The following is a 23167-nucleotide window of genomic DNA, read 5'->3' as shown; positions in this document are numbered from 1 at the left end:
TCAGGTGTATCAATTGATCCTCAACCTTCCTGTGTGGGGCATTAAAGTTCCTAATGGTGCCCAAAGGTCAGCCACGGAAAAGACATTGAATAGATGTCACTGTGGGATAACCATATACATGTACCTGTGGGTGGTGGCCAGGGTGCTTGTTTGTTCATCAGACACTCAGCTATTTAAGATGACTGAAGCTTTAAACCCACTCTTACGATAGTTGTTATACAGTGTTCTTGGATGGGCATTATATGCTTACACACCATTACTCACAGCAAAGGCCTAACATGACTGAAGTCTTTAGGCATCATTGTAGTCCTCAGTATTATTATCAAAATTCTTACTAGCCATATTTTTTCCTAACATTTAAGCAAACCTTTCCTTTGGTCACTGAGCTGAATTGCTTTCCCCTTACTACAGTAAATTAATATTTCAATAAGTTAACAGTCTTTTGATTTTTCTAATGTGTATCCTGATGCCCTTTTATCATACCCTGAACTGTCGTGGTAAAAAAATTACAAAACTTTATAAGACATTTAATTCTTCCCTTTTCTCTTTTTTTTTTTTTTCTTGTTTTTGGTTTTGTTGTTTTTTTTGGTTTTTTTTTTTTTTTTTTGTGTGATTTTCCTTTCACTCTGCCTTTGCCTTAAGTTCTGATCCAATGACTCTTCTCCAGCAGTATTGTGGGGCAGGCAGAGTACCCTCCTGCCTGTGTGCCCTGCCTGCTGTGTCCCTGCCCCAGCTCGGCCTCACCCCATGGCTCTGAGCCCACCCTGGGAGCCTCATGATGTCTAGACTGAGATAGACAAGAGATCAATATTAAAAAGAGACATTCTTCTTCCTTTCAGATGGCACATAGTCATTAGAGGCAGATGGAAGTAAGGAGGCTTTTTTAGAGTGCCTGAATAATTCACACAGAGGGGATCTGCCAGTAGTAAGTATTTCTTGACATGAAAATTTAAAAATAGATTTTGCAACCAAAGTGGACTGTGAGAGGATGATATTTTTTTTTTTGTAATAATTTCCTCCTCCCACACAACACAGCATCCATCTCCACATACCCTCAATGACTTTTTGGTTGAATGTTTTCCTCTCTTTATGAGCCTTTCAAGATGAGTTAGTAGTGGAGCTATCTCCAGCTACCAAAACCTGCAGTTTGTGATCCATGCCCTGGGCTCAGGCCTAAGACTCAGTAACTGATTTTTGAGAGAAGCTACTTCTATTTCCTTCTTACCAGTCTCATCCCCCTGCAGTTCAAGACTTCCTGAAATACTTCTGGTAGGGAGATGCCAATTAAGTAGAGCAGGTCTATCTCTTTCCTTTGGACCCTATAACAGAAAAGGGGATTTATTCCACAGGATTTTATGAGAACATTTATTCCTCAGAAATAGCTACATTTTGTCCTTATGCTCCCATGTTCAGTTACACACTTTTCCACATGGCAAGGTACTCATTTGCACTTGCAACCAGTCTAGGCTTAATTACAAGGCTCCACGAACAACAATAAATTCTGCAAAGTCACAGCCTGAAGACTGGTCAGTCGACGTCTGACAAGAAAAGTACTGTTGGTGTGAGTTACTTTCACAGTGTCTTAGTTAACAGCTGAAGCTACCCTCTCTCAGTGGCAGTGTCTTCCTCAACTGTATTTCTGGTACCATCCAATCTGCCAATTACGATGGAACGACACTCAGTGTTCTAGCCTTTGTGGTTTACTCCCAGTTACAGTATTGCTCTCCAGGGCTGTTCAGCGTCATAAGTGTTGGTGGCCCTTCCTTTCCAAGAGAAACTCTGAACAACGGAGCACAGTGCATCACCACAGCCAGATACAAAATGCTTTTAAACCGTTCTATAATGAGACTGCTATTCTTAAGGAGAGGGAAGGAGAGAGAGGAGGTAATTCAACATGTCATCCACTTCCACCAGAGGCTCCTGAGGATACTGTTATTACTAATGTCTACTGTTTTCTGCAGCCCAGAATAATGCCCACCCTCCAGTACAATTTGTGCCTGGTTTAAGGTGCTGCCATCCGTCCCTCTGGAACAAACACAGGAAATGCATCAGGAGGCCTCGGCTGCAGATGGAAAGCACATCACCGAGCGGCACTTACGCTGCGAGATCCCCTAGATGAAAGTCTACTTCAATGAGCATTGTGTTTCAAGGTCCACTTCCTCCGAATCTGGAAAGCTTAAGAGGGAACATCCCACTTGTGTCTGCCGACACAAAGGGCTGCTCTGGCTTGGGAGATGTTATCGGCCTTCCCGTGCCACGGCAGCAGCCTTCCAGTGGCGTCTCCCAAGAATTACCCATTGTTCCCAGTGAGGCTTGACTCTTCTGGGTGGGATCTCATGGCATCCAGTTCAGATGAAAGCAGGTGTTGCTGGGAGGCCAGCCAGACTCATGACAAAGATCTCTTGCTATTGGGGGAGTTACATTGGGGGACCAAGCTAACAAAGTCCATAGTGATCACAGATGCAAATACTGATTCATAAAATGCGTCCCTTTTTGTTGGTTCTAGTTAGTAAGTACTGTTTAGAGCAATCAGATGTGAGTCTTGACTCCTGGGCTGAGCTTTAGAAACTGAGATGTCTTTGTACTTTTTTTTTTTTTCCATGTACTTAGGCACTATTGATTTCTAAATATTCTTTCCCATAGTTTGTCAACTTGGAGCTCAGTTATGTGCTGGCCAAATTAAATGAGGAAATAAGGAGTGATCCATGCTTTTAAAGACCCTCACTCGAAATCCAAGGCTTCTGGGAGACACACATGACCCTTGAAAGGCTCTATTCGGGTTCAGTTTGCAGAAGCAAGGTGGATGCACGCTCACATTACCCTAATGTCTTGTCTCTAAAATTAGAGCGGAAGTATAAAAAGCAATTTTCCTGGGAGACTTCCTAGAACTGGTGCTTCTGGTGCCAACTGAAGATACTGGGAACAACCACTTTTTCCACAGTGATTTGGCTTTGTCTTCCAGACTGAACCTCGAAGCACACAAGAGGAAAAGGAAAAATGACCTGAACATTTCTGGAATTTAGCAAATCTTTGATTTGCAGTCTGGCAGGCTCACATTTGAACTGAGGAATTTATTCCTTTTATTTCCTCATCTCTCTTCTGTCATACCAGTAAATCCATCTCTGGTTTCTCTTTCTTATCTCTTTTATATTTTTAGGAGGTCAGTAGAAGATAAACTGCAAAGGAAAAATGTCTGTCGGCAGTGATTTCTTATATATAAATGAAAAAGATTGAAAACATATGTTTTGGAGAGGTATGGGAGAGAGGCAGCAGAGAGAAAGAGATACAGCCTTTCGAAAAAGAAAACTTTCAGTCTGCCTTGCAAGCAATGGAAATTCCAATTTTAGAAATTGTGCTACAGGCTAATAACGTACAACATTGTTGGCTATGGCACATGGAAAAAAAGAAAAAAAAGCTGTTGCAATTCTGTCTCTCTCGCCCGAGGAATGACACAAAGCCAGTCAAGCACATCGGGGGAAACATTAATTTTCCACAGATACAGTCTAAGAACATTCAGCTAATACTGGTCATGCATAACTATGCCTTGTACCCACGCCATAGAGGTGTACCATGTTGTTTGGTAAAATGTGAACTTTTGAGTTTTCCATCAATGGCAAACCTGCAAGCTCCCGTTAGTTAGCATCCCAGCAATCAGCATGTAGGGAGTCTGGTGGACTAAGGACAGAAGTTCATTGCATAGTTTTCCTAAAATAACGTTGTTATTTTGTGTAGCATATGCTACAACTCCATGGCAACGCAGCCAGGGAAAATGGTGACAATGATGTTGAATTACCTTCTGATAACCTCACTCACCCCATTTCTGGACCAAGTGTCATGCTAGTCAGCTGCTGATGGCACATTGCCACCTCCAGACTGAAGCAGAGAGAGGTTTTGAAAGAACTGCTGACAAATAAGGCCAAACATATGCCTGGAATAACTTTTTAGTTCAGCAGTTACCACAGGAGTGGATTTGGTCTGTGCCTGTGTTTAAACCACTTTCTCAAGGATCCTGTGCTGTTTCTGTGGAGGCAGAAGAAAGTGCTTCTGACCCATGAGCACAGTAATCAGTGCAGTTACAACCTCTGTGGCTCCTGGAGTATGCCATAGGGCTCATGGAGAGAGAGAATGATACTATTAACAGCTGACATGATGGCAGAAGGACGAACAAAAAGGAAATCATTACAAATGCATGGAACTGAGAAATTCAAGTTATCCCTGCATGAAATCTCCAGTTCACTTACAGCCTGAGCTGTAAATATTTGGCACAGTTTAACAAAAGAGAAAAGAATAAATCCATAACTGTTTTTCCATGTTACAGATCAATTTGTGGTGGGTAATTCCTAATGCATGCCAGAGCAGACTGTAGAATGTCAATGAGTACTGTTTCCTTGGGCCATGATGGGTCAATTCAGTAGTTAAGGCTCTACAGGGCTCGAGGCAGCTCTATGTGTACCCACTAGTAGTTGGATACACTGTGAGATAGACATAAAAGTCCAACAACATACAAGACAACAACATACTCTGCTCAGCTGTGCAACTCTGGAGCTGTTTCTGAGCATCTCCAAAGATGGAGACTCCTATTTTACAAGGAGTCATATGGAGAAGACAAGAGGTATTTGGTAAAAATCACTTCTGAGGAGATTCCAACTTGACACAAGAGGAAAATTTTTCACAATGAGAGCGAACAATCAGCCATTGGAATAATCTCCCTAGGGAAGTTGTGGATTCCCCAACATTGGTCACTTTTAGGATTTGACTGGACAGGGTGCTGGACTATTTTGTCTAGATTGTGCTTTTGCCAAGAAAAGTTGAATCAGATGATCCTTGAAGTCCTTTCCAAACTAGTATTCTATGATCTCTCTCAGTGATGGGAATTGCTTCTCACTACTACAGGTAGTAGCTGGATGGAGCCTCTGAAGTTTATGGGATTGTACTTAAGTGCCCCAAAATAGAGGTTGGATAAAAGTTAAATATCTAAACTTTGCATGCCTGGCACTGCCTAACTGCCACCGATTTGTGAGCTGCAGAATGATGCAGTTTGGAGACTCTCAATCAGTGCCTATCTACATGTTCAGGCATTGACACCTTTAGCTGGCAGTGGAAAAAAGCTTTATCCCTGGTGCCAAAGACGAGACTAAAGCAAATGGAGTTAAAAATAAAACCAACATGCTTGGAAGGAGTGTCAGGAAGGGGTCTCCCCAGTTAACCAGAATAGAAAGCCCTTCATCTTCTGGAAAAACATGATCTTTATTGTGTAGCACCCAGGCCTCCTGGAACCACTGCCAGGGGATATTAGCTGCTCACTTTGGACTTACTGACATTGAGGGAGTGACGGCTCTGCTGCACAAAAGCAAAGAGCTCCTTTGTACTCCTTTGGAAGCAGTACAACTCTTCCGTGAGATGGTGATAAATACAGATAGCTTTTGGACTAGGCTAGAGGGCTGCCAGTGAAAGTGACTTGCTGAGAAAATGTATGTACCTTTGTCACTTTCGTAATCTGCAAGTTGAAAGTGACTTCAAGGCAATTCCAGACTGGATAGGTCTGACAAGAGAAAGAGACAGACATGGCACAAGTAATTAGCAGAATTGGAAAACAAATACTAAAATCAATGAGCATGATAGATACCATTTTCTTGGCTGTGTACTCCTTTTCTTCCCCACCCAAAACCATGTCACTAACAACATGAATATTTCTTAGACTGTTCTTATTTTCTGGTGTTAAATAGAAAAAAAAATAAAAAGTGGGAATTTTTTTTCTGACTACCTACCTCTTTCCTGGCTGTTCCATTTTTTGGAGAGACATGTTTCAAAGAATACAGTAGCTGTGATACTGCATGTATTGTCCTTGTCTAGATGTCACTTCAGTGACCAGTTGGCATCTACCACTGAGGTTGTTTAAACTGGTTGAGCATTAAAAACATTTGCAATCTGAAAGAGATACATCAGGTCCAAGGAATAAACTAAAGTGGTGATTCCCCTCAGTTAATGCCATTCATTGCTACCTCCAAGCTACATCTTGCATTATATCATTTCCAGGCAGTTTTTGTAGTCAGGAAAAAAATATTGAAGAACAGTTTGTCACTGATGTTCCCTTAGGACAAATACAGGTTGAGGAATGCATGAACCTGGTTTTCTGCTCTGATAGAAAGCTATTAACACAAGAAAGAAAAGGAAACTGCTGGCTACTTTTTGCTGCTTCTCAGCTGATACACCTTAGTTGGCTCTGATCTATGACTGTGGACAATGACTCCCTTGGATACATGCAATGGACATGTCAGGATCTGTCAGATGAGTAGGAGATCTGGCACACACTCATTCTTCTCATTTGATCAATAAATCTCCCACCAGCTCTATTTGCTGTTTTGCTCCCAGATGACCAGCTGCAATCATGACACCATAACTTACCTGAGGGCAAACTTTACACCTTGTTCCAAGAGTTTGAGTGTCTGTTGTTTTCCACATGGACAGTCAAGGTTTTCAGTGGTATTTTTAGAATATTGTGATGTTGGAAAGTCCAGTAGTCCCAACCACCATAATCAGCCTAAGGTTAATGTGTAAAAAAAACCCCTCTTGGTGCCAGATTTTACAACAGCAAAGTACTATATATAGCTTTGCAGGAGATAAGGGTAATTCAGCCTGATACTTGAAGGCACAAGGTCATCAGCAGTGAGAGCTGGAAAGAAATGCTTCACACCATGTGTAGCAATGTCTGATTGGGTAAGGACAGCACGCTTTGTCTGTAATTCCTTTTCATCACCACGTGCTGTTTGTTTCTACACAGGCTGAATACCAGGTAGGGTTGACTAATAGCTTCACCCATTGGGCCAAATCTATGTTCTGAAATTATGGTTATTTTTTGGAATGCAAATCAGCCCAGTGACTTACTGAATCAGATTTACTCTACTTGTTACCTCAGAAAACCTTCTCAACTTTTTTATTTCTATAATAAATTTGCCATAAAGCTCCTATCTTCTTCTTTAACCAGTATCGAAACTTAAGATCTTCTCTTTCTGTAACACAAACTTGCTACTTCTGGCACAATCTAACACCAGAACTCCCTGTTGGAGCAGATCTCACTCTTCTCTGTAAATTCCCCTTCTAAAGACTGTATCTACGTTCAAGGTTCTAGGCAACATAAGAGAGCAGCTTCGCTGAGCATTAAACACAAAAGTCCTGGGCTTGGTTCTGAGCCAGCCCATCACCTAATTTTGACCTCATTTCCATAATTAGTAAATGAAACTGGCAACAGTTCTTAGACTTAGTAATGATCAGAGAACAGCAAGAACCACCTACTACAGCATGATGTCAAGGCTGGGGTGGGCCTACGTGGCTGTGACTGTACCACAGACTGAACAAAGTGGCTCCTGGACACAAGAGTAGCAGAATGTCCTCCACCCACCCATTGCTCCATCCCCATGTTTCCAGAGCAGACTGGCTACATGCATATGTTGTAGCAGTTGGCCCTGAGTTTGTTTAGGTCTCATGGGTTATGTCTCAGGCATTAAGACATAATGGTTATCTTTTTGTGGGGTAATTTTTTTGAGTTCAAAGTGATCTGGATAACGATAGGATTGCTTTGCATCCCACCCAGACAGTGTTTTTGTGTTCTGACACTGAGGACATGCATGCTATGGCTTGAGGCTAGAGGCCACAAACTACTGCAGAGGACAAAGCCTACTGTGTAACTATGTAAGCCAGGGGAGACAACTCAAAAGCATCATCAAAACTTTTGGGACTGGCCTGCTGAGTGACCTGATTTACTCTGAGAAATCTTGTTGCAGTGATCCAAACAGGGTAAGTGATGTAGACACTTGTATGTGTAGTGCTCAGCTGGATCTCCTCCATTTAGCATAAATCTCTGACAGACACCAGTGTGCCAGGGATCTAAAGCTAAAGCACAGGCTTACAGCAGGAACCTCTCCAGGCTTATAGTCACAGTGAAATGCAGGAAAAACCCTCTAAACTTTACTCACCTTTGAAGTATATCTCTCTTTGCACAAGAAGGTAGACTTTCTCAGAAGACTGTCTGGAGAAAACCCTGGCATGTCTCCTTCCCCATTTCTCTTGATATCTGCCTTGCACTGGAGAGGGGCAATCCAGAAGCCAGATTCTTGCTTGTGATACAGATGCTTGCTTGTGATACAGATGCAGCAGTGGGTTGTTTGACCAGGGCAATATACTGCTGGGTTACTCACCAGCTGGTGCCAAGCTGCTCCTACGACAGTGTGGCATAAAAAAACTAACTTGAGAATAGTGCTCAATATTTCTGCAGTTGCCTTCCCTTTCTCCCTCCCTGCTTACCTCACCCTTGCCTCAGACTCTTCCACAAAGATCTGCCAGCTCTGAAGCTCCGGTCGATAGATATAAGCAAGTCCTTTCAGCCTGCCTATAATCCATTCTGGCTTATGTTGAGCTGCAGAAAGATCTGCCTTTCTCTCCTTGGCATTTGTTGCTACTTATGCCAAGGGCTGTTGATACAAGTCTGGAGACCAGGCACATAAAAGTTTGGAGCAGAGGGTCAAAAACTGAGGTTCCTTTGTCCTTGATGTGCCTCAGACATCCAATGGAGTGATACGCTGGTTCTGATTTATGTGTATATCAACAACGAATACTCACACCACCCCCCTGGGCCTCCTCCACTTCCCCAGTCTTCTCTGCAGAGTCTCTGGGTGTATTAATTCCAGCTGGGCACACAAGTTCAGAGACCCCCCGTGGAAGGAAAATAGTGAAACAAAAGGAAGAGAGAGACACTTTCAGTGCCGTTTTGTTTTGCTGCAGGAAGCTCAGAGACAGCCGTTCAGACAGCAGAAACTACAGGTCACAGAGTGGGCACTTCCTACGAGACGGGAAGCCGCAGCTCCCTGTACACGGGGCTGTGGCGGGATGCAGGCTCCATTCCCTCCTTTGGACTTTTATTGCCGCAGCCGGCGCCGCTGCGGCTCAAAGGCACGACTGCAAGGGGCCAGGCACCCCGCTGCCACAGGAGCTGTTCAAACAGCTCTGTGTTCAGAGCCGTGTGTTGCCATCCTCCAGCACAAGTCTGTGGCTGAGTTATGGAGAGCCACACAATAGCAGGAGCACTGGGAGAACAATCACTGGGTAGCAGAGGCACGTGGCTGAGTATGCATGGATCATGAATGGTGTTCGTATAGCACATTTATGAGGAGAAAAAAGCAGCTGTCAGAAAAACTACCTAAAACTTCTCTTCTTTAATGTATTTAATGAGTTATGTCATACCTTAAATGTCTAGTAAAGTTACCCATGTGAAGGGGTATCTGAGGAGAGTATAACTGCTTTTTAATAAAATTGATTTTAAAAGAAATTTCAAGTGTGCCTTCCAGCATTAGTTTGTATGTTATATCCTGTATTTATTACTCTTAGTGTAAAAGTTGTTGTTTACATTTCACGAATGCAATGGAAGCTCTGGATATTTACTCTAATGGTAGGCCATGTGGAAACGCAACAAGCTTAAGGCTCCTCCAAATACTGATGAATTACAATCTAAAAAATCACAGAATCACAGTGTATTCTGAGTTGGAAGAGACCCACAAGGATCAACAAGTCCCACGCTTAAGTGAATGGCCCATATGGGGATTGAAGCCCTCTGTGTGAGAGAGCAAGAGACAGAGACAGAGAGACAGAGATAGAGACAGAGACAGAGACAGAGAGAGAAAATTAGTACACAGAAGAGGAAAATCTATCTCCTGTCAGAAAACTTAACGCAAATATAAAAGTGTACGTAGACTTATGCATGTACACATTCTCTTTCTACTGGGTGAGATGAAGTGAAAGCACAACAGGGTTATGACTCTAATGTATGAGTCCCAACACTCAAAAAGATCAATGCATCCTGAAGACTTTTCTACTCTGTGCTGGCCAGTAAGCGTCCTTTGCCATCTGCACATTGCGCCAGAATGGCTCTAACTTTTAGGACTGATAGAGGGTGACATGATATTATACCTACCAGCCCTTCAGAGCTTGTTTTGCTGCTGGTGCAACCGTCCGTGAGGAATGACTGTGAGATATTTTATTCTCACAGAAGTGCCAAGATGACAATTTGGCTCCATATATCCCAACTCATTTTGATTCAAGTGATATCATCAGTTACAGTCTTGTGATTAAAGCTGTCAATACACTGACATTCATAAATACAATTAATACTCAGAAACCTGGCCTTAATTTTCTATACCACAATGATTATGCTGTCTTGAGCTCAGGAACCAGATGTGAGACAGTGCTCCTGATTTAGGCTTTTGAATAATCTTTCCAAGACTAAATATGCTAACATTTCAAATAACTAAAAGTGTGAAGCCAAAACATGCAAATTAATACACGAAGAGACCAAATTATGGAAAGACCACAACTTCCCTTATCTATAACCAGCGAGTGTGGTGATGCAACAAAAAGAGAGAGGTGAATGACCTCTGAAAGCCTCTAGGATTTCCAGTTGTTCCAAAATTGTTGAGTTGTTGCACAGCAGATAGAAGCCTGCTTTGATCTTGTGGTTTGTGCTGGGAAGTGTATAACTGTCAGCAAGAAGAAATGTGGCCTAGTGGAGCGCTGAGATTTCTGCACACCAGATACAAATGGAACTGGCATGATTTCCAGGGCTGTGGGAAGAAGACAAAAACAGCATGGAGAGTTATGTAGGGAAATTACAGGAAGTTTGTTAATTACAGGAGTTATGGAGAGTGATTTTATATGAGGATTCATGTATACATCCTACTGAACTGTGTTTCCAAATGGATGAATACTCATGAAGAAAATGTCACCTTTTTTTTTCAGCTAAGCTGAGGTGATTGGAACAGCTCATATTATTTTTCATGTAAGTCCATTCAGTTCTTGTTAAACCCAAGGGGTTACTTCATTACACAGTAAAAAAAATACAGATTGTTCAGAATAGCAGCCTAAATTTGTTTCAAGTTTGAGTAGGTTCACTTAAAGAAATAAAAAATGAAAAGCATTTCAGAAAACAATAATTTTAGGAATTGCTTAGAAAAGCTTCCTGCTAAAAAGATTACATCTTTTAAGTTGCTAAAGGATTTCAAATTGGGAAAGATTCAAGTAATTTCTAACTTATCAGAATTTTTCAAGAGCTGTTTTACTTAAAAGAAAAAAAATCCACCAAACCACTCCAATAATTTATGGTATTTGGAAAGGACTACACAAGTACATCACTTTGTTTTCATTTTGCCTATAAGCATTATGTTTCTATATCAGTTTTGCATTTATAGAGTTGCAAAGGAGCTGGGGAAATCCAAGTGAATTATTTCACCTACAGAGCAGAAAACACACTGGAAAAATTCCTATGACATATCCAAGCCATCTTCCAGTGTCCAGTCCCTTGTTCTCACTGCTGCAAGGGGCTCCGACAGAAAAGCTTGAAAGGTCACGACCCTACCTTAAAACGACTGTGCTGGGTAGATCATGCTACCCTGCCCACTCCCCTTTGTAGCCATTTATAGCAGGGTCAAATACATTTCAAGTGGTCCCTTAAATTCACAACTGGTTTCTACTGCCAGACTGTCACAGAGCAGCAGCAGTAGATAGATCAATTTGATTCCAGTCCATTGGACTCAAAGGAGAGTTGGACAGAGTCCATTCACATGATGCTTGCATTTTAAGTGGGATATCTGCATCAATAAGTGATGTTCTGTATTTGCTAAATAGGCTGGATTTCAGCTCAGGTGTTCTGACTGAAGTGTAGTCTGAATTCAGCCCCACCTGGGGTGGGAGGGCTTCAGCACGAAGACCGGCTTTTGGCTTGAATAGACAGTTTCTGCAAGAGATGAGAACTCTGCTCTTCACTGAAGCAGTGGCAGGTCTGATCCAAAGGTCATTGAGGCTGATGGAAGAGCTCCAGATAAATCTAATAGCCCTAGAACAGGCTGTAATTTATACTTTGCTCTCCTTTATTTTTTTTTTTTTGTACAATTTTTAGATATCCACTTTTCTGTATACAGCCACACCTTTCCTATTTCTTATTTCTTGTTTGCATTTGCTTATTTAAGAGCCCTTCACAAGCAAGAGTGAGACAGAGGAGAAGTGACTAGAGTTATTAGTCAGCTTGGGGATATTTCTCAAGTCCTAGAGTGAAAAAAAATTCCTATTTGTATTTGTTGTTCCATACCTCTGATCTATTGTCATCAAGCTGAAATATTTGCCTTATATTGCTAAATAGAAAGATATTCAGAAAGCTTTGCAGTTTGTTAGTCACTGTTTCATGAACTACCTGAACACGAGGAAAGCCAGCTTGCGTTTGCTTGTATTAAAAATGCAGAACATTTTCTTCCAAGGGACTTTTACGTGCTAATTAAATGGATATTTCTCTGTTTTCTTCAAATCATTCCAGTGGTTTCTTCATCATCTAGAATGTCTTTCCTTGGACAAACCTAGAAATTTTCCATAGCCTTTTAATCTGCAGAAGTGCTGTTTCTAGGCCTGACAATTGTTTCCCTTATTGATAAAATTAATCAAAGAAAATACAAAAAGCATTAGCCATTTTACCAAAACATGATGAAAAATAGTATATTATTGAAAGATTAGCAGTAACATAGTGTATACCAATCAATTATAGTACACATTTATGACATATTAAATGAAATGTCAAAAACAGTAATTCAGTTTTGGGGGATTATATTTTGTTGAGCAAGTGCAGAACCAGAGGTGTGAGACTGAAAGCACGGGCAGAGATTCTGTCTTCATCCCTTCTCAGTGACATTATTTGAAGTGTTGGTTATAGGGCACAGGACAGCAGTGGGTAGAATATTGTGTGGTGGGGGAAAAATGAGATTGACAGAAATGAAAGTCTTCAAGATTCAGATGGATGTTTGTGTTCCCTGCTAGCAATTCCTGGTTCCAACCAAACAGTGTGACTCGGCTTAGGTAAGATGGACTGTGGTCTCAGTGACTTTGATCTCTCCTATCTCCTGTGGTCTTACACAACCCTGAGATGAGGAGAAAAAGGGCCTGCTATTATCAAGGGGAGTTACCCCCTACTAATGATGAAAAAAAGTAGAATTTGATAAAATGAGGGATTTTGCTTCAATTCCTGAAACAATTCTTTCTTTGTGGTGGTTGAAGATATGTGCTGCCAAGAAATTGTTTTTCTTTATGTCTGAGAAATCTTTCAGACTCTAGGTCGTCTGATACTTAGACAACAAAAAGCCAGATGTAGCTTCGATTAAAGCAGAATTTCCACTGATAACATTTAAAACTAAAGAAAAATGACCACTCTTTGCACAACTCTTTCAATTTCTGAAGGAAAGCAGAGTGCTTTTATATCATAAGGAACCAATCTTATGACAAAAGGGCAATCCTTACAGAGGGGTTTTGTTTAAAGCCGGTTTCCTCAAACAGGTGTAAAAGACATCAGCGTTGTGACTACCTTTTGTCCTTATGTTCTAATATATATGTACTTTTTAGTTAGTTTGAAAAAAAATGGTTTCAAAAGGAAGCAACTTTTAATTATATTTAACATTTGCATCAGTTTAATGGACAGTATGTCTCTTACTCTTGTTTAAGTGCTACTAAGTGAATATGCATGGATACTCCTTTCATAGGCAGAACTGCAGTCATCTGTCAACAGTTGTTCAATGAGGAGGGCATAAAATCTTTTTTTGAGCGTAGCTATTAAATTTTTAAACTTTTTATTCCCAATCTAATGAAAACATATTTTGAAATCTATGTCTGTTTTCTCATTATTCCCACTGGCAGGCTTAGCATTGAATAATTCAGCAGACTGAGTAGCCTATGCCAAGTATAACCTCAAATCCCCAGACTTACTAAACTCAATTTCAAGTTTCTCACTTTAAGCAATACATTTAATAAATTATGTATTTTCCTTTCAAATATGCATTTTCCAATGGATTGCAAGTAGCTGAGACACCATCCCTTGATACTATTCATTTTCATATTAAAGGAAGAAAAAAGCTGAATATGGTGTAAATATTCCCCTAACCTCACTGTTAGCCTTACTGTTGGCTTTGCTGTTTTGGTTTGGGTTTTTTTTGTCAGTGAAATCTAACCCTGGGAAAATGTGACCATACAGAAAAATTATTCTGAGTTCCTGTCATCTGTACTAGATACTATTGCATGAAGAAAATGAGAGGTAAACATCTAATTAAGTGTATAATCATCTCCTTGTGTAATTTGCCAAAGATATAATTTATTCTAAAATTACTGAGAAAAGTAGAGAAGAAGGAAGAATCAACACAGCCTGGTAATTAGGTATGTGTCCTCTGGCATGTGGCCTGTAATATTTTAGACCAAAAGTGGATCTGAGCTGCACATTTTTGATGCAGATCTTGACTGATTACGATCTATCCAAAACTCAGGGTGTTTGGCTTACGGTGTTGGCAGAACCCAGCGGAAAGGGTACAGCTGTGTCCTGCATCGCAATCAGATTCCTACATCTGCAAACACTTATGGGATTTCAGATTGAATTTTAGCTTTATCACGCTCTCACGGATACATACCACAGAAAGCAATTAAGATGTTGGGAAATCTAAGTGATTGTAAAGCTTCAGGGTTCGTTAAAACTGCTTGTTATCCTCTTCAGGAGAAGGAAACATGGGGAAAAATAAAACCATAAAGAGCTACTATGACCTCTTCTGACCTCTCATCTCTTGCCTCTGAAAGAGCAATATAAGAAAGATATTAAGCTATTAAAGAGCCTCCAAAGGAGGGCAACGAAGACAGTAAAGGGCCTTGAGGGGAAGCTCTATGAGGAGCAGCTGAGGTCACTTAGTCTGTTCAGTCTGGAGAAGAGACTGAGGGGAGACCTCATTGCAGTCACAACTTCCTTGTGAGGGGAAGAGGAGGCACAGGCACTGATCTCTTCTCTGTGGTGACCAGTGACAGGACCCGAGGAAATGGCCTGAAGTTGTGTCAGGGGAGGTTTAGGTTGGATATTAGAGAAAGGTTTTTCACTCAGAGAGTGGTTGAGCACTGGAACAGGCTCCCCAGGGAAGTGGTCACAGCACCAAGCCTGACAGAGTTCAAGAAGTGTTTGGACAATGCTCTCAGGCACATGGTGTGACTCTTTGGGATGGTCCTGGGTGGGGCTGGGGGTTGGACTCGGTGATCCTTGTCAGTCCCTTCCAACTCAGGATATTCTATGATTCTGTAATTCTGTGATACAAGTGACTGTGTGAGTAACAGGCAGATGCCCTTGTGGGTGGATCAATTCGTCGCCATTCGCACCACAAGTGGAAGTAGAGCAGTGATCTAATCTACAGAAGCTTTTATCAAACAGCTTGCCTTAGTCTTCTCTACTGAGCTTTCTGCTTTAGCCCCTTGCCAAATTAACTTTGAAGGTATAACTTGACATTCTAGACCCTGCCCAGTGTCTGCAAAGGAGTTGTTTTCCACTTTGAAATGCTCTAGCAGTGGGAGTCAAGGGCAACAACATTTTGACATCATTAAATAAATAACACCTTGTTCTTCGTTAGAATAATCCTCAGATAAACAAAGATCTGTTCATTATGCTGTGTGCTTGGTGGTCATATCTACAGAATGAGTAGAAATGATAACAGCTGGCTTGATGTTCTACAGGAGACATGTTCTCTCACTTATTCTGAGCACTAGTTACTATGCAACACAGCAAGATCACTGACAAGGCAAAACACTGCCCTGCATCTACCCTAAATCTCTGTGGTGAGAAATGACCCCCAGTGAGATTACTAGGACCACTTGTACAGGAGACACCTTTTGAAAGGACAAGAGATCATTGTCTTGACAAATGAGAGAAGAGGTTTTGGAATCTGTCTCTTGAGGGAATGTGATTGGAAATGTGCCTTTGGCAAAGGTGATAAAAGAAATCTAGAAACAGTAAAAACTAGAGAAACAGTCAGAAGGTCTCCAAGGGGGAAAATATTCTCTAAAAACAGAAAGACCAAAGCTGCATTATATCAGCTATTTGACAGATTGGCTGGATGTTGCATCTGGAAAATATTGTAGGAATTTGCACAAAAGCTTTAAGTTTCCTTGAAAGCCATTTTTATTTTAGACTCTCGCTTTTGGTTTGCTTTACAGCACTAACAATTACAACTTTGTCCCATCTGAAGGAAAAAAAAAAAAAGAAAACTCTTCATTGTCCTTTGTCTTTATTTTTAACTTTCAGGTACATTTGAGAAACACTTTATGTGGTAATGGGAGATAAGTGGCCACTTATCTTTTCTGAGAAGAGCCACTTGAGTTGACTCAGCTGATTCAGTCCTGTGGTGTTTAATGAAATATGAAAGAAATCTAGCACAACCATTATAATTTGCTGCTTGTTTGGAAATAGCTGCTGTCTTTCTTAAGTCTCTCTATAGTATCGTAAGACCTTCTCTACTCTCTAGAGAAATATGTTTCTAAGATCATATAAACTGAAAACCAAAAGACTGCATGAACCCCATTTTGGAGGAGGAAACCCTGTATCTGGAATAACAAACATTTTCATAACCTCAAGACAGGCAATATTCAGAAATAGAAAAAGACAATAGAAGAAGAAAGGGGAAAAAGGGATCAGAAGCCACTGAGGTTTTTACTGCCTACATATAGCGACATGGGTCTTCATTCCACAAGTCCTCCTCTCTCCTTTTTTTTTAATCTATTTGTTATCAAAGCTGAAATAACTACTAAACCTTCCAGAAGAAGTGGCTGGTAAACAGCTCTGTGGGGGTGCTGATCTGAACAAATCCTCCCCTCATGGGCTCCTGATGCAAGTCATTATGTCCTCAGGGCAGGGAGCCTGTGAGACTTCTGAAATCTCATTAAAAATGTTATCTGTTCCTCCTACTTCTTATCAATCAATATGTGATTTTTATTGCTTTCAGAAGTAGCTGTCACATAAAAGAAAATACAGTTTTTTCCAGGTTGCTGTACTGTTCAGATAGACTAATAAATACACATTTTAGTTACCAGACCTGATGCACCAAACAATATATGAAAAGTAAAGTAGTATTAGAGGATAAACAAAACCACATGCATCCTCATCTCTGGAGACATTGTTAGAGCATTGCTCTGGCTTGGCCTTGAGACTAAATAGGGCTCTTTCAATCAAGCAAACAAACTGCAGCTAAAGAATCCACTGCAACTAAGACAACACTAATTACTTGATCATAAAATGTTAAAAAGGAAATAGGCAAGGTGAAAAGGGGAAAAAAAGGTAAACAAATAACATGCTGATCTGCTGCATTTCTCTTTTGCATACCTCCAGAGCTACATGAAGCCCTTGAGGAAACTGCTGGCATGTGGAGCAGGAGCATTTGTTATACATCCAACCATTTACTTGAATTTACCTTTCAAATTCAGAGAGCAGCCTAGCTAATCAACAGAGATAACTATATACAATTAGCTCTCAGGACTTGGTGCATGTTGCTATGAAGTCTGAACGTGTAGACATAGATGAACTACACATTTCGATTTCCCAAAGGAGAGGACTTGAGAAAAGCTTTAAAATCCTCTCCATTATCTCTGCTACAACTCAGCTGAGCACCAGGAGCCAGCCTGCATCTGCCTCCCCCACTCCTGCAGCACAGCACCTTCCTTCCAGCAGCTTCAGAGCCACTGGGAAATTGCAACAGTGGGGAATGCCTCTGTTTTTGCCTGTCCCCAGGGTGTGAGCCAGGATGCACTCCCTGATCTAGAGGGTCTGGCATGGAGGCATCATCTCACTGGGAGGAGGCAGTTCCCTCCTGTTCTCCCCTTTTTGGGAGCCGTGCCTGTTGTTGGAGCTGCCTGAGCCCCCAGTCATGCCAGGATACTGGCACTGTGAGAGGGCTGCAAATGTTAGAGTGGGCAAGTGAGAAGCTGAGCACATCGTGACTTCCCTGAGGCAATAAAAACACACAACATGAGCATCACCAGCCCCTGAGACTCCAGAGAGTCTCTCCCTCCAGAGAGTCTCTTCCCCTTCCAAACTCAGAGATTGGAAACCTGAGGGTGTGGAAGAAGCTAGAGAGTGCACAACAGCCTAATTAATGTCATCACTGAGCTTTAGTTAATATATAAATACATAAGTTATTGGTCCAAGGAAGATGTGCAAACAGTTTAAATCCAATTGAAAGAGAAAGTAAGAATTATAATCTGACCCTCTTGTCTCCACAGTTTGAGGGAAGCAAGGAAAGACGGGGGAAGGTGGAGGATTGTGCAGAAGTGTGTGGAGAGGCCTTAACCTGCAGAAGCTAGAAGATACAGGATTGTGTGGCAGAAATAATAAATTTCTGGTTTTAACTCACACATGATTTGAAAGAAATAACTGTAAGGGCAGAGACACGTAGGAAAAAAGAAAAGGGCCAGCAGGAGGATTTCAGAAGGAGGCAAGCAAAGGGAGCATGTCCCCAAGCCAGGGAGAAGGAGCAGTGTGCCCAGCACGTGTGGAAAGCTGCACATGCATGGGGGACAGATACTGCAAAGGGAAAAACCGCTCCCCAGGCCAAGTGTTGGAGATATGAGCAGTCCTGTTGACAGGCAATTGAAGAGGAGCCAGTGCTTATCTTCCCCTCTTAGACTACTGCGACTTCGTTTGTTACGCTTTGACTTCCTTTTTGAACCTTTGCATCTGTTTGTTTTCTCCTCCTGTGTGCCAAGTGTATAGTGACATTTTACACAATGCTGTTCTCCACTGGGAAAATGCCTGAGGAGCCTTGCACAGAGCCCAGGCTCAGTTCTGGCATGTCCATAGGTGCTGATACCTGGGTCATGCCTTATCTGGGGCTCTTTCAGCCCAGGACAGTCACTTTGCTCCACGAAAGCATAATAACGTCAGATTTTATGGTACTATGGGAATAGCAATCCAGATGTTTCAGGAGCTGCTTGAAATTTTTAGGCGTTTCATAAAACAACTGGATAAAAACCAAGCAAGAAGACTGGTCCGTTCACTGAAAGTCTGTTACTTTTACTCATTATGCTAACCGGATGACTGAAAGATTACTGCAAAATAATGAAAATTGTAGTCATTTTTCAAAATGACTGATTTCACTTGCAACTCATCCAGATGTGCTGAGAATATAAAATTGCATAGGGACTGTTTCAGCAATAGTGAGCTGTATGAAACACAAATTGTTGTCACAGTCTCTCCTCTTACACAATGAATTAGACTGAAATAATAGCTGAAAACAACTAAAAAGCAGACGGCACATCAGTGCCTTTTTTCTCATCTTGGACTGGCTCAACATTTGACTTCACATTTTGAAGGAATTTTTATGGTACTCTAGATCTGCTATGACACAGAAAACTGTTGCTGAAGTGTCCTGAAACTCCCTCTGAACTCTCAGGTCAAACCTCAGAAGGTTGGGAACAGCCAAAAGCATGGAGGGAGTGGGGGATGGGGGAAGAAATGGGGAAAGAAAGTGTTTCTAGTGTGCAGCATTCTGCTTCAGAAGATGTAAAATGTAAGATACTAAATTATTCTTCACTCTGTAGCTTGTGAGGAAGAAGAAAAGCCCACTCTCAGCTGGCTTTCTTCTCACTGAAGGAGCACAACAGGAGGGGTTTTTGTGTCCCCTGCACTTTCTTCAGCCATTTCCCCCTCTGCACTCTACCACCATTCTACTCCAGCCCTCCTGGCTCAGCAGCTGGGTGAGATAAAAGGTTTACCTTGCAGTAAGCAAAAGCTTGTCTGCTACTCCCCAGTGGGCCAGGCTTTGTCTCAAGAACTTGCACGTTACTGCAATGGATAAAAAAAGCAAAGAAATTCATTAAAATAATTGAAGAAGGGACTTACGTAGCAGTCAAGTACACATTATAAAAGGAAGTACTTGGATAAATATTTAAGTAAAGCTCAGAACTCCTGCTCACCTCCTGTCAAATCCTGAAAGTAACTAAGCTCCTTGACAGGCTTGCTAGTCTGGTTTTCTAAGGAAAAAGTCCATGAGCTTGAACTTTGACTATAATGTCGCCTCATCATAGCTTTTGAACCCTTGGGAGAATTCACATCATGCTCAGAAGATGACTGGAGTCTCAAAGATAGTTGTGTTCCTATGGGTTTTGGGAAAAACTGAAGACAATGTAACACTCAATCCCAATAGAAAGCCACAGGCAAGAGGCTTAGGTACTCAAAACATCTGCGATGATTTGATAGTTATCACCAGTTCACGTGGGAATCCCAGCTCTACACTACAGTTCTTGCTCAGCTAAATCCCGTCCTGTATATTCTTCCACCACATCCTCTGGTGATGATCCAGCCTCCAAATATTTTCAGAATATACCTTGGACAACAACAGATTAACAAACTCCTTCTTAGGACAGCTGTGATGTTTATCAAGAAGTATGGCCAAATGAGGACTGGTGCCATAGCCCACTTTTAATCAATCACACTAGCTCAGTATCACCACCTTTGCCCAGCAAGTGATGGACAAGCAGGGATGCATTTTAGGAAGTGGTTTGGTTTCCAGACTTTCCTATTAGTTGGTTTTAAGTGGCAGTTCATTGAACAAATGTCAGTGATACAACAAAAGTCCTAGGAGACTGTAGGAAACTCCTCTCCTTGCTGACTGCCTTGAAGGCCACTTTGAAGCAGCCATTTGTCAGAGACCGAGAGTGATACCACAAACAGTCAGCTTGGTGAAATAACATAAAGCTGGAGTCACTAGGAGAGTGTCAGAAACCAGCATCTCAGCTGGCTATTGTAGTCCCACTGTTTCTATGGCTTAATGTCAGCTGAAAAGGAGGTTCTTGGTGATGTAGAAATGGCCAATGTCCATTTCTTTTCATATTCTCGGTAGAAAGGTCAGGCAGAGCTCTTGAAGCCTGGCCTTGAAATTTTTACAGTGACGTTCTGGCAAGTGGCAATTTCATTACTAACCAATATTGTTTTATTAGCTGTTGTGTTATTAGACAGACACACAACATACATTATACCTTTGTACATAGATTTAGCATAGAAACAGACAGCTTTAAATAGAAAATTTTCTGTGTTTTTTTATAAATGGAAACATTAATTACATACCTCCATACTCTGTCTGTTGCTCTGACATTAAGGTCAGAGACAGCTTTGAAAGCATGTAAAGTACACTAAGAATTTTCCCAGACAGATTAGGTATATACTTAAGTTTTATAAACCTACTCTTAACCCTCTTTTTCAAATACCCTTTTCCAGGAGCTCAATTACCGCATGAACAATAGTTTGATTATAACTGCTGTAACACAAAGACCTGCATTACATCTTGGTTTTGTGTTGCTTTCAGAGAGCTCTAGAGTAGGCAATAATTTGATTCAGCACCTCAGGGGCAAATTTTGTCAAGTGACAAGGAAGATGCTTCTAAATGCACTCACTCACTCACCACAGAACTGTATGTATGGCAAGATTTTTTAAAAAACAAGTATCCCTCTTTCTGACAGGCCATGTTCTCTGGCAGGGAACAAAACTACCTGCTGTGTAGAAAAATAGGAAGGTGTCTACAGGCAAGCCTGACCTTTCTGCATCATCTCCTTCACAGCAAAAGCCCTAAACAACAGGTTTCTGAGGCCCTCTGAAAAACAAAGTGTGGTTTTGCTGACATTCTGACTTATCCTGGTTGTTCCCAGACTGTGCTTTTGTTGGGTTTGCATTGCAGTGGACTAGGAACAAAAGAGGAAGCTTTAATTCACTGGTCCCCCTCCTGCTGCACAGAATTACGGGTTAATGAGATGCTATCTGTAACACCCTGGAAAGGCCCTCCTGCCAGTGTTACATTTACTTATGTAAGCAAGTGCCCACTCCAGATACATTGGAAAAGGATTAAATATTGCTTAAGACAAATAGCTTATTTGCAAAGGGTGTAATGGAGACAAATACTGTCTCAACAGAATTAAAACCTGTCAAGCGTGACTTTAGGTCAGTATTTTTTTATGCTATTTTTGCGATCCTTGTACTTCTGAATTCCCTCTGACATAGTAAGCCATGTCTACACTGCTGGAGAGAGAGACACAGAAAGGCCACAGATGCATGGCTAGTCATCTTAGGAGCCTGATAAACCAGCCTGTCTGAACTCTCTGCTAATGTGACTGCTTTTCAGTTGTTTTGTAGGTTAAAGAACTTCAATGCAAAGTTCACTCCAAAATCTTTTGATTGTATCACTGCCTGTGCTGTCAGCACAACCCATGTACAATCCAGATTTTGCTCCTAAATGGAGCAGAACTGATCCTCTGAGGCCATGGCTAAGAGATGAAAGCAGATATCATGTCACAGCAATACACAAAGATTATATTAAATGCGTGCAATTTAATAGTAGAAAACTTGCCATGGGAAAACAATAAAAAAGAAAAAGTTACATTTTATGCATGCTGCATTTCCAGTAGTAGATATCTGAATTTTGCAGTCAGTTTCCCAAGAGGCTGTCATGCATCACCTTCAAGATCAAATTTCTCATCTGTATATACTACACAAATTTGGACACAACCGTCACACCGTCATTTGATTCAGCCATTCTTATGACCTGGAAAAGTACAAACAAAGGAGGACATGTAAAATTAGTTGTAGTCTCAGCAAAACATAGTTTCAATAACTCTACTTAATTGTTCTGGAACCACATGAATGATATTTTACGGCCTACCTTAGAGACTGACTGTCTGCATAATCTGATGATCTAATGTGCTGATGTTGTAAAATTTGTGGCATTTTTGTTTCGTGCTCTTTCTCATTGGTTGCTTGACCATATAATTGTGGGTATTCATCTTGCAGTTGACTAGGACATCATAGAATCATGCAATGGTTTGGCTTGGAAGGGACCTTAAAGATCATCTAGTTCCAAACCCCCTGCCACTAGACCATGTTGCTTGAAGCCCCATCCTTGAACACTTCCAAGTGCCTCACCACCCTCATATTGAAGAAATTTCCCCATTTGTCATGGTAAACTGAAAATTTGAAACTCTCTTCACTGCCTCTCCATCACTGTGAACAATTTTTCAAGAGTCTCTAATGAGTATTTGGGGTGGCAGTGACTGCTAACAAACCTACTCATCCATCTATTGATTTGCAAAGGATTATGCTCATTCTGTGAAAAATATGACCATTTCAAACTTTATTTTTCAGCCCCAAAATGACAAAATATGGCCCACAGAATATCAAAAGTGCCTTGCAAAATTGCTTTGTCAGAATGTTTCATTTTGACTCCTTGTTCATACACAGGTCCATCAGATACTGCACAAGTATGTTTATGAAATCCTAGAGAAAGGGTCCAACAGTTATTTACATTCCTGT

The 23167-nt window shown here is 41.2% G+C and overlaps 1 long non-coding RNA gene across 1 annotated transcript in view; it reads right to left on the bottom strand.

Moving 5' to 3' along the window:
• LOC121659200 overlaps positions 1-23167 on the bottom strand; it is a 91039-nt gene that overhangs the window by 8165 nt on the left and 59707 nt on the right. Inside the window, exons 3-8 of the long non-coding RNA XR_006014205.1 lie at positions 22240-22403; positions 19585-19654; positions 7974-8215; positions 6406-6541; positions 5480-5542; positions 1226-1319 (exon numbers count right to left, since the gene is read on the bottom strand). This is a non-coding gene — a long non-coding RNA (uncharacterized LOC121659200). The remainder of the gene's footprint in view (positions 1-1225; positions 1320-5479; positions 5543-6405; positions 6542-7973; positions 8216-19584; positions 19655-22239; positions 22404-23167) is intronic.

This window comes from Corvus kubaryi, unplaced genomic scaffold (genome assembly GCF_017639235.1).
Source record: "Corvus kubaryi isolate FWS band 111438036 unplaced genomic scaffold, C.kubaryi_AGA036_p1.0 split3-73, whole genome shotgun sequence".
Lineage (NCBI taxonomy): Eukaryota > Metazoa > Chordata > Aves > Passeriformes > Corvidae > Corvus > Corvus kubaryi.
The sequence above is the reverse complement of the archived record's forward strand: the minus strand, read 5'-3'. Positions and strand labels throughout refer to the sequence as shown.